We start from the raw sequence: 10,381 nt of genomic DNA on the forward strand, positions 1-10,381 counted from the left end.
CTTGCTCCTATTATTGTCTGCAAAAATAGCCAGCTCCCTCTGTCAAATCTGAAGTTCCAGAGGCTCCCATAGCCCCTACCTATAAATTCCCAGTTCAACATGCCTTACCCTGCCATGCTTGTACACACAATCACACATATCACCTCAACATACAATTCCAGATACTATGCATTCTGACAATCCTCAGTCTAGCACTGATGTGGCATCAAAATATGCATATTTACACATTCACAGTCCCAAAAAAATCAAACACAGTAGCATCTGTACCAGAGCATTAGAGGTAGCAGGCAGTCTCATGTAATGCTGATGGTATGGGAAAAGGAGATTTTCTGGTACTCCAAGAGACTAACTTGTCTAGTTTTAGGAAAGGGCATAATTACTTAAACTTCTTCAGATCCTCCAGATTTAAACACATTCTTCTCCTGGTCACTTGCACTTCAATCATTAAAATATCTCAGTGAATAACACAGGGAACAGGTTAGAGAAATGATGTCTGGGGTCTAGTGTAATATCCAGCATCAGACAGTGCCCTGTGCTGTAGGAGCCCCTTCCAAGAGTGCTCTGGCACTGCAGCACCCACATTCTGGGCCCAAGGCTGGAATCCAAACCCAGAGCTCACCCCTGAGCTCACTACACAAGTTATGGGGACAGTTGAGTATCTTAGAAGGCTAATCTTTTCTCATGGATTAGGAAGACCGCAGAAGAATCCTGGATTTCAGGATGGAGACCAAGGGGATAAAGCCCCTCCCACTCTAAGGGAAGATGAAGTTCATGACCACCTGAGGAACCTGGATATACACAAGTCCATGAGACCTGACAAGGTGCATCCCAGAGTCCTGAGGGAACTGGCTGAGGTAGTTGCCCAGCCATTCTCCATGATATTTGGGAAGTCATGGCAGTCAGATTAAGTCCCTGGGGACTGGAAAAAGGAAACATTGTGCCCGTCTTTAAAAAGGGTAGAAAGGACAACCCTGGGAACTACCAACCTGTCAGCCTCACCTCTGTGCAGGGGAAGATCATGGAACAGAGCCTCCTAGAAGCCATGTACATGGAGGACAGGGAGATGATCCGAGGCAGCCAGCATGGCTTCACCAAGGGCAAGTCCTGCCTGACCAACCTAGTGGCCTTCTATGATGAAGTGACTACATCAGTGGGCAAGGGAAGAGCTACAGATGTCATCTAGCTGGACTTCTGTAAGGCCTTTGACACAGTCCGCCACAGCATCCTTCTCTCTAAACTGGGGACATATGGATTTGATGGGTGGGCTGTTCAGTGGATAAGGAACTGCTTGGATGGTCGCATCCAGAGGGTAGTGGTCAATGGCTCAATGTCCAGATGGAGACCGGTGACAAGTGGTGTCCCTTGAGGGTCTGTACTGGGACCAGTACTATTTAATATCCCCATCAATGACATAGTGGGATTAAGTGCATGCTCAGCAAGTTTGCAGATAACACCAAGTTGAGCTGTGCAGTTGACACACCAGAAGGACAGGGTGTCATCCAAAGAGACCTAGACAAGCTGGAGAGGTGGGCCTGTGAGAACCTCATGGGGTTCAACCAGGTCAAGTGCAAGGTCCTGCACCTGGGCCAGGGCAACCCCCAATATCAAGACAGGCTGGGGGATGAAGGGATTGAGAGCAGCCCTGCAGAGAAGGACTTGGGGGTACTGGTGGATAAAAGCTGGACATGAGCCAACAACATGTGCTTGCAACCCAGAAAGCCAACCGTGCCCTAGCCTGCATCCCCAGCAATGTGGGCAGCAGGGTGAGGGAGGGGATTCTACCCCTCTTCTCTGCTCTGGTGAGACCCCTCCTAGGGTACTGTGTCCAGCTCTGGAGCCCTCAGCACAGGAAGGACATGGATCTGTTGGAGCAGGTCCAGAAGAGGCCACAAAAATTATCTGAGGGCTGGAGCAGCTCTCTTACAATGACAGGCTGAGAGAGTTGGGGTTGTTCAGGCTGGAGAAGAGAAGGCTGTGGGAAGACCTTATTGTAGCCTTTCAGTGCTTAAAGGGGGACTATAGGAGAGATGGGGGCAACCTCTTTAGCAAGGCCTGTTGTGACAGGACAAGGCGGAATGGTTTTAAACTAAAGGAGGGTAGATTTGGCCTGGATATAAGGAAAAAAATTTTTTTATAATGAGGGTGGTAAAGTGCTGGAATGGGTTGCCCAGAATGGTGGAAGATGCCCCATCCCTGGAAACATTCATGGCCAGGTTAGACAGGGCTCTGAGCAACCCAATCTAGTTAAGGATGTCCCTGCTCACTGCAGGGGGGTTGGACTAGATGACCTTTAAAGGTCTCTTTCAACCCAAACCATTCTATGATTCTAGGAAGAAGAGCTACCCATTACCAGAGGACTAGTGTGATAATTTTGAATTCTTGTCTAGTGCAATATAGTAACATAGAAGGTATTTAATAGCTGATTTGATCAAGCGACCTTCACAAAATAATTATTCATATAGGAATAGAGACCAAATTTCCCTGTATGTTCTGTTGTCACTCACAGATCCTTGGACAAAGATGAGGCATTCAGTTATTGGGAACACACACTGGCAATGTGTTCCGTTCCTTTTTGGTTGAACAGTAGACTCATACCAAACAGACTGCACTCAAGAGCGGTGGAAATTGTGAAGCTGAATTCCCTGCAGCTCTTGCCATGTCCAGCACTGAAGTCCTGTGTTAATATTTCTCCATGCTCATGCCATTCAGGGAATTCAGATCCCTCAAGTTTCCTCCTTCAGGGCCTTCACCAAGTCTCTCCTCATTTCTTAGCAGCTGTCCCCTCAGGACACTGACACCCATTGCAATTAAGAGAGGACTACCAGACTGCTAGAGCAATGAACATAACACTGTTGTGGTTTAGCCGGCAACTCAGCCCCACACAGTCGCTTGCTCCCCCACCAGCAGGACAGGGGAGAGAATCAGAAGGGTAATACTCATGGGTTGAGATAAGAGCAGATTAATAATTAAAAATAAAATAAAAAAAAAAGCAATGGAAAGGAAAACAACAAGAGGCACAAAACCCAGGGGGGAGCAGGGCACAAAGTAAAATAAACCACCAAAACAAACCCACATGACAGAGCCTCTGCCTCTCCGCCACAGCTGCCCCCATTAATATAGTGGTCATGGTGTCACATGGTATGGAAGGAACATTCCATTGGCCAGTCAAGGTCAGCTGTCCCAGCTGTGGTCCCACCCCTCCCAGCCTCTTGCCAATGTGGCAGAGAGCGGGAAGCTGGAAAGGTCCCTGACCACCACAGGCACTACAGTGAAGAAAATTAACCCCTTCTCAGCCAAAACCAGCACAAACACTATCAGGGGACCACAACTACTCTACACAGAAGGGTCAAATGTTATTTTGGGTTCTAGTACCAAAACAGTATTTGTGGACACTTTCAGAGAGTGTTTCATGAAACCACTAGTTAGGGTGTGAAGGAAAAGTAGTGTTGACCTACCTGTTTCAAATACATCTGTGCACTATTTGAAAATAAAGTTGTTTAAGAATTGACCTATGGCAATACATGTAATATAACATCCTTGGATGTTAAAATAGCCCCCAAAATCCAGTATGATTGTGTTTATAAAGCACGAGGAAATGAGGAATCAAAGGGAAGCAGTTCAGTTTTAGTAGACTGAAGACCAGTTAATAGATGTCCAGGGCAAAGGTATGCCAGTTACCAGAAAAGAACTGGTAAAAGGCAACAGTCACCTCATCACAGAAACAAATCAGATTGGTCAAGCATGATTACCTTCCCTGGTAAATACATGGTGGCTGCTTTCAGTTATCTTGTCCTTCACATCCTTAGCAATAAATACCAAGAGGACATATTCTGTGATTTTTCAAATAACTAAAGTGAAACTGAACAGCTCACAGTTTCACTGGTCCTTCTTCCTGCCTTTTTAAAGATGGTCATAACATTAGCCTTTTTCCAGTCATATGAGACCTTCCCTGTGTGTCATTATTTTTCACCAGTGATAAACACAGCCCTTGCAATTACACAGGTGAACTCATTCGGCACCCTTTGATGAGTCACACCCGGACCCATAGATATGAATACATCCAGCTTCACTAAGTAGCAGGTTGGGACTTCCCCGCTGTTAGTTATTCTCTTCCTGCTCAAACTCTGTTAGAAGATGCAGATACCTGGCAACAAGCTTTGCCTATGAAGACTGATGCAGAAAAGGTGCTGTATTCTGAATTACTGTCTGTATCAGCTCTCACTAGATGAACTCCCACATTCAGTGGTAGGCACATGCTTTCTCTGACCTCCCTTTTGCATCATCCATGCAGAATTGTTATGCTTAGTGTCCCTAATGCCCAAGCAATGTTTTACAGTCTTATTTTATTGCTAGTCCTTGCCTCCACTTCTTACACACTTTTGTGTTTTAGTTCACCAAGTTTGCTGCTTAGCTAGGTTGAAATTCCCAGTCTTCCTGCAGAACAAGGTAGCTTGGTGCTGAGGTCCCAATAATTTTCCTTAACCAACTCTCCTGAGCAGTTTTCTCTTTCACAGCTGCTGCCAAGGGTGTTCTAACTAGCAGTTCCCTAAATACAATGAATTCCAGTCTTATGAAGTCTGGAGTGCTAATTCTGTTGCTTACCCCCCTAGCTTTCCACTAGATCCTTCACTCAATCATCATGCAGTTACTGCAGCCTGAGCTGCCATCTGGTATCATATTTACCACTAGTTCATCCCTGCTTCCAGTACTTGGCATTGCCCATCCAGTATTTACATTAGGATATTGTCAGCACAGTCTAAAAATTTCTGGCATTGCTTGCCCAGTTCTGTTGCCCTCCCAGCAGATGTGGCTGAAATCTTCGCTAAGGCAGAGAAGACTTCTGCCTTTCTACTAGTTGTAGAAATCCCCCTTTGTCTTGCTCAGGTGGTCTATAACAGACCCCACCACAACATCCCTCATTTTCCTTCTGTCTCTGATGGGTTGCCTAGTTTCACACAAAAGCTTTGCACAATCAAGGGGCACTTTAACATAAAGCATAAATCCTTCTCATCTTCCCTGTCCTTCTTAAACAGTCCATACCCTCCCATGACCACGTTCCAGTAGTGCAGACTATCCCACCATATCTCCATGGTTCTGAACACGTTCCCTTTCTCCCTTGCAAAATTCCTACACTTGCAGCTACTCCTCTGTCATGTCTGGGCTTAAGTCCTCTTCCAATGATGGAGCTGATTTCAGTCCCCTGTCATCAGGTTAGTAGTCTCATTGCAAAGACATCTTTCCTTCTTAGTCCTCAAATACAGATTTCCAAAATTCTGGAGAAACTCAAAGATGAAATTGCTAAGTTTTAAACATGGTGTGGAAGCTCCTACTTAAAAATCCATTTGGATATCCCTTGACTGCCAGGTGACTAATGTAATCCCATGGTATTAAAAGAGCTTATAGGGTAATCAAGGGAACTATAGTGTGGTAAGGCTGATGGCTATACTGGACAAATCAGTAGAAATTATAATATAGAAAAAAATTAATGGGCACAGGAAAAAGGGACAGCCTTTCATGTGTATTTGTGAAGTCTTACTTCACAAGCCTGCTTGCTTCTTTGAAGGCCAGATAAAGCATGTAGATTTAAACAAAGGTATGGAGGGAAAATTGGCATTTGTGTGCACATTGTTCACAAAAATGGAGGATTAGCTGCCAGAGCAGTTTTCAAAGGGAAAACCCTTACCCTTTGGACCAGATTTGGAGGGATTAGAAACTGAGAAGGAAATTATGAGAAAATAGATGGAAAAAGACTGGGAGGCCAGCATGGGAAGTTCAGGGGAACTTTCAGGAGAAAACAAGAGTCAGCTTTTACCCTTTCCTCCAGATGTTCTTTCTGGAAGATAAAGATTATATGAACTCATATCTGCTGCAAACTAACTCGAAGTATATTCTTCCACAGATTTAAAAATACTGGCCATATGGACACTCAGAGAGGTATCTTGTAAAAAGCTCTGGGATACACACCATCTGCTTTGGAGTTTTTCTTAATTCATAGAGATTATCAATCCTACCCAAGTGATCAATTTCTGTGACATGGCCTATTGGGCATTTCAGCTTCCTGCAAAAGAGAACTCTGTAATTTGGATTACTGGATCCACGCTCCATAAAAATTTAACTCCACAGTTCTCAGTGAGTTAGGCCACAGAAAACTGGCCAGTTGCCTCTGTCCAAGCATGGGGCAGCCAAGACAATGCCTGTCCTTGGGAAGAGGGATCAGCTGAAAGAGGTGGCAATGACCTGACGCAAAACAAAGAGGGGGAAGGATCCTGCCAGCCATTGACTTTCTCCTATTTCTGTTTCCGTCTCTACAGGGCCTAGAGTCCACTGGGAATAGAAGCAAACCGCAGCACGGTCAGAAGAGGCAGAATGAGAGAAATCCATGGTTACAGATGGTTCTGCACAGACACAATTTGGGCAAAGCGCTGGAGTGATGACATCCAGGCATGCTGGAAACAGATCCATTCCCACTTTCTGTAAGTCCCTACAATGTGATTTCCCTTCCCTTGTGTTTGCTGAGCATGAGCTGGGGAGAAAGTGGGGCACTCATGAGCATGGGTGAAGTGTGAAAGTGGAACACTGGCAAAGGCTATTGAGTTTGCGGCCCAATGCAAACCTCACTCTCCACTCTGCTTCTTAGAGCAGCATTGCCAGCCTTGTAACATGTCTAGTTAGAAAAATTCTGGGACCAGTATCTCCATGTTGTTGTCATAGAACGACCTTCAAGCCTCCTGTTTAGGTCCTCCACTTCTTCCACCCTGGACCAAGCTGACCAGTTGCAATAACAGGAAAAGCAGCATGGTTGCAAGCTTCTGGCCTCCATTTCAGGTCCATTGGTCTCCTTTTCTGCCCAGAGAGAAGCAACTAAAGCAAACCCAGCTGGACCATGTGTGAATCAACCAGCAAAGGTCAAGAAGGCACCTTCTTGGGGATCAGTACATGTGGTGTAAAATTTAACCTTGGCAGCAGTGAATTCCAGTACAGAAAGGCAGCTGGGTTGGTCAGTTCCCATCAAAGTCTTTGAAGGAGCACAACATCAAGGTCACCCTCACATAGTTCATGATTTCACGATAGCATCGGGTACCTTTGTTACTCTCATTTGTCACTCTCATGCAGCTGTCCTAAGGCAGCCACACTATGGATTTCACAGACATTTTGAGGTGGTGTGTTCAAGTCATGGGCAGTCAGTTGGTGGATATCAAAACAGAATGCTCTGATCCATGGAATCTCCCCACAAAATAGAATGTTCTTTCCAAAAGATAAGTAATTTCCTCCTTTGCACTGAGCTTGTCCACTCTTTCATGTGACTTTTCCCAAAGATTGGCACTAATGGTTAATAACCTGCAAAAGCTGAGAAAATTCATTCACATAAGCAATTAGTGGGAGATCTCAAGCTGGCACTGATCTCACCTTGTACCTTCAAAGTCATGTCATTAGCAATCACTCTGGCTTGGCAAGTTTTCCTCTTGTCCTAAAGGAGCTTGCTGCAGAAGAAGCAGGGGAGCCAAAGACTGTCTAGGTCACCAGCCTGCAGCTGTGACCTGGTAAGCCCACCTGTACTGCTTCTGGTGCACAGCATGAAATTCATGGTGTTCTCACCCACAAGGAATTTGTGAGCCTCCTATGTAAGGCCCATAATGCCCATGTAAGAAGAGATCTCTTTGGTGTCTCCCCATGTTAGTCAGCCCTAGGAGGCTGGAGAGAGCTAAGAGCTGCTCAGACTGTGCTCAGGTAGGAAATCTGCTTTTGTGGATCACTGTTTTGCCTATGATTCTCCACATGAGAGGTCACACCTGTCACAAGAGAAACACAACTGCCAGCAGCCACAAGTCCCTTCTGAAAGTGCAGGTAGCTGCCTTCTGCACCTTGGGAGACTGTCAAGGTACGGCTCCAGCTTGGCCAAGTACTGCCTTTATGATGGTAAATACATGCAAGGTCTGTATATCTCTACTGCAATGAGCTGCCACCTTTCACAGTGCTACACCCAGCCTCTCCCAGTCCCACACAGCTGGATGAGTGTTATTCTTAGCCAGGTGTCTGCACTTCCAAGGGGTAGGAGTCCACAAGCTCCCTCAGCAGCTTCCACTATATCTCATCATTAGGATTAGATCCAGGAAGGAAGGTTAAAGAGATCCACAGAATCAAAGTAACTGTGCCACAGGCAAGTGTGCCACTCAGCAAGGGAGTGATGTGGATACTCAGCATCTTTTCCTTGTCTCTGAGATCTTGGTCCTTTACCAGTAGGTAAGGATGTGGTCTGGGTGAATGCACTGTCTACAGCCCTGCCTTGAAGCTTGACCAATGTGGAGGCAGGCACACTGACCCTCTTTTGAGTGAAGTCCCCTTGGTGTGTCACTGGTTGCCTACAAACATATGTGGTACACATTATTGACAGAGATAGTAGGTTCAGAAGATACAATTGAAAAAGTGCTTTGCTGGGATATATTTGTGAAAGTATGCTTTTTTTTCCTTAGGCTACTCTGTTATGTTTGGGTTAGGCCATTTATAGTTCTCTAGTAGGCTACAAGATCTTTGATCAGCTTTAACAGCCTTTTCTGCTAAATCATACCTCCAGCAGCATATTGAGGATTGCTTTCATCATTCTGAGAATTTTAGCTGAGAAGCTAAATATTCAAAATCTGTTGCTTTTTTCCATATTGTCTACAGTGTAGCTTATGGTGAGATGAGCAGTCAACTCTCACTTATCAGACAGGGTGAGACACCCCGGTGGTGAAATAGATCAGATTATTTGTGTTCTAGAGAAGCCACAGGGAGCACTGTGCAATCTGGGTTACGTGAACAAAGTGACTGTTCTGCAGAGATCATCACTGATTAACTGGATACATTTAACAGTGTTAGAGCTTTTTAGGTAGGCTGTTTTTCAGGAGAAAAAGGTCTAATTCAATCCATATTCATACATCTGCATAGACTAGACCCTCAGCAAATAATGCAAACTGAAACCCAGGCTGGAGATGAACATGATGCAAATACTTGTAAGGTATTGCGGATGAAAGCTGATTCTGAACTGGGGTTACTTGCCCTAGCTGATTGCTGATGAGGGCACTAGGGGTTTCTGCAGAGACCTCCCAACATCTTCTCATTTCTGAGTACAGGCAAGGCAGCAGGGAAGAAATTATTCAGCTTGAGGAGCATTTGTTCTGACTTCTTTTCCTGCTTTTATTTCTGCAGGCTCTTTCTCTTTAGGATGCTGAGACACTGCCTTCGTCTCTTTCATTTCCCCTGTGTCTGATAAACTGTTTGGCATTATGCCCAGAGTAGTGAATGGTAGCCATTGCCTAAGCCCACCTCTTAGGTATCAGTTAGCATTTGCAGGAACCTACCAAAAAGGATGTTGTTTTAACATGGCTTCCCTAAATTCACTTCCACTGGGAAACATGTAGTATCACTGTCCTTATATTCAAGAAAAAACTATTTTGTTCAGTGCCTTGATTCTGCCTTAAAAATTTGCATGGCAATGCGAGACCTGGCTACTAAAAGACCACTTTCTGATCTAATGCCTTTTCTTGCCAGATTTTGTAACTCATACAAAGCAGAATAGTAACACACACACACACACACAGAGGCAATAAATGGCATAATTTATATTCTGGAATCAGGATATTATCATATTCCAGGTTAAAAAATCAAAACACCCCAAGACAGCAGAGGCTGGGACAGTGACAGACCCTTTCCTGGGAGATACAAAAATGATGTGGAATAGAGCTACACTTACGACTCCTCCAGAAAGAACAATAAGAACAATGATATAGGATGGAATCTGAAGTTTCCTGACTTGCTCACGATTTCCCCTCCACCCCACCACCACCCCCACAAAAAAAAAACAACTAAAATGCTCCTTGAGGAATGTTCAGCTTGAAAGTGCTGCTGTTGGCCATGCTGTCATTATGGTAGAGCCTGCCTAGATAGATCAGTTTGCTCCGTAGCCTGTGATGGACAATCTGACAGAGAATGGCCAGCCTCTGCTGTAGCAGCATTTCTGCTGCCCTCTGCGTAAAATGAGAGCTTACAGGAATGTTAGCACAGGAGAAGCAGAAATGTCAGAACACTGCTCTGTAGCAAAACTGCTCATCCCTACACTTCTGCTAGGATGTGGCTGGACACTGAACCCTGGAGATGGTAAGAGCACATTTTGCATATTAAAAGGTTATTTATCAATTCAGTGTAAATCTGCTAAGGTGCATGCTTTCAGTGCTATGCACAGAACGTGCTCAGTCCATATTTTTGATGTGTCATCTGGTTAGGTTATGTGCCATTAAACTAAAATTTCTGATAAATATGGCTAAAGGAATGGGATGAGAGAATTGCTGGAAGAAATAAATGATTTCCTAGGAAGAACTACTGAGGATCATGACCAACAAGACTT

General features: G+C 44.8%; 1 long non-coding RNA gene across 2 annotated transcripts in view; it reads left to right on the forward strand.

The window, feature by feature from the left end:
- Positions 1-9,829, forward strand: part of LOC142065118 (uncharacterized) — a 37,353-nt gene extending 27,524 nt beyond the window's left edge. For both annotated transcript variants that reach the window (XR_012663283.1, XR_012663284.1), the window contains exons 5-6: positions 6,312-6,473; positions 9,187-9,829. This is a non-coding gene — a long non-coding RNA (uncharacterized LOC142065118). The remainder of the gene's footprint in view (positions 1-6,311; positions 6,474-9,186) is intronic.
- Positions 9,830-10,381: the final 552 nt, after the last annotated feature.

Source organism: Phalacrocorax aristotelis, chromosome 16 (genome assembly GCF_949628215.1).
Source record: "Phalacrocorax aristotelis chromosome 16, bGulAri2.1, whole genome shotgun sequence".
NCBI classification, from domain to species: Eukaryota; Metazoa; Chordata; class Aves; order Suliformes; family Phalacrocoracidae; genus Phalacrocorax; species Phalacrocorax aristotelis.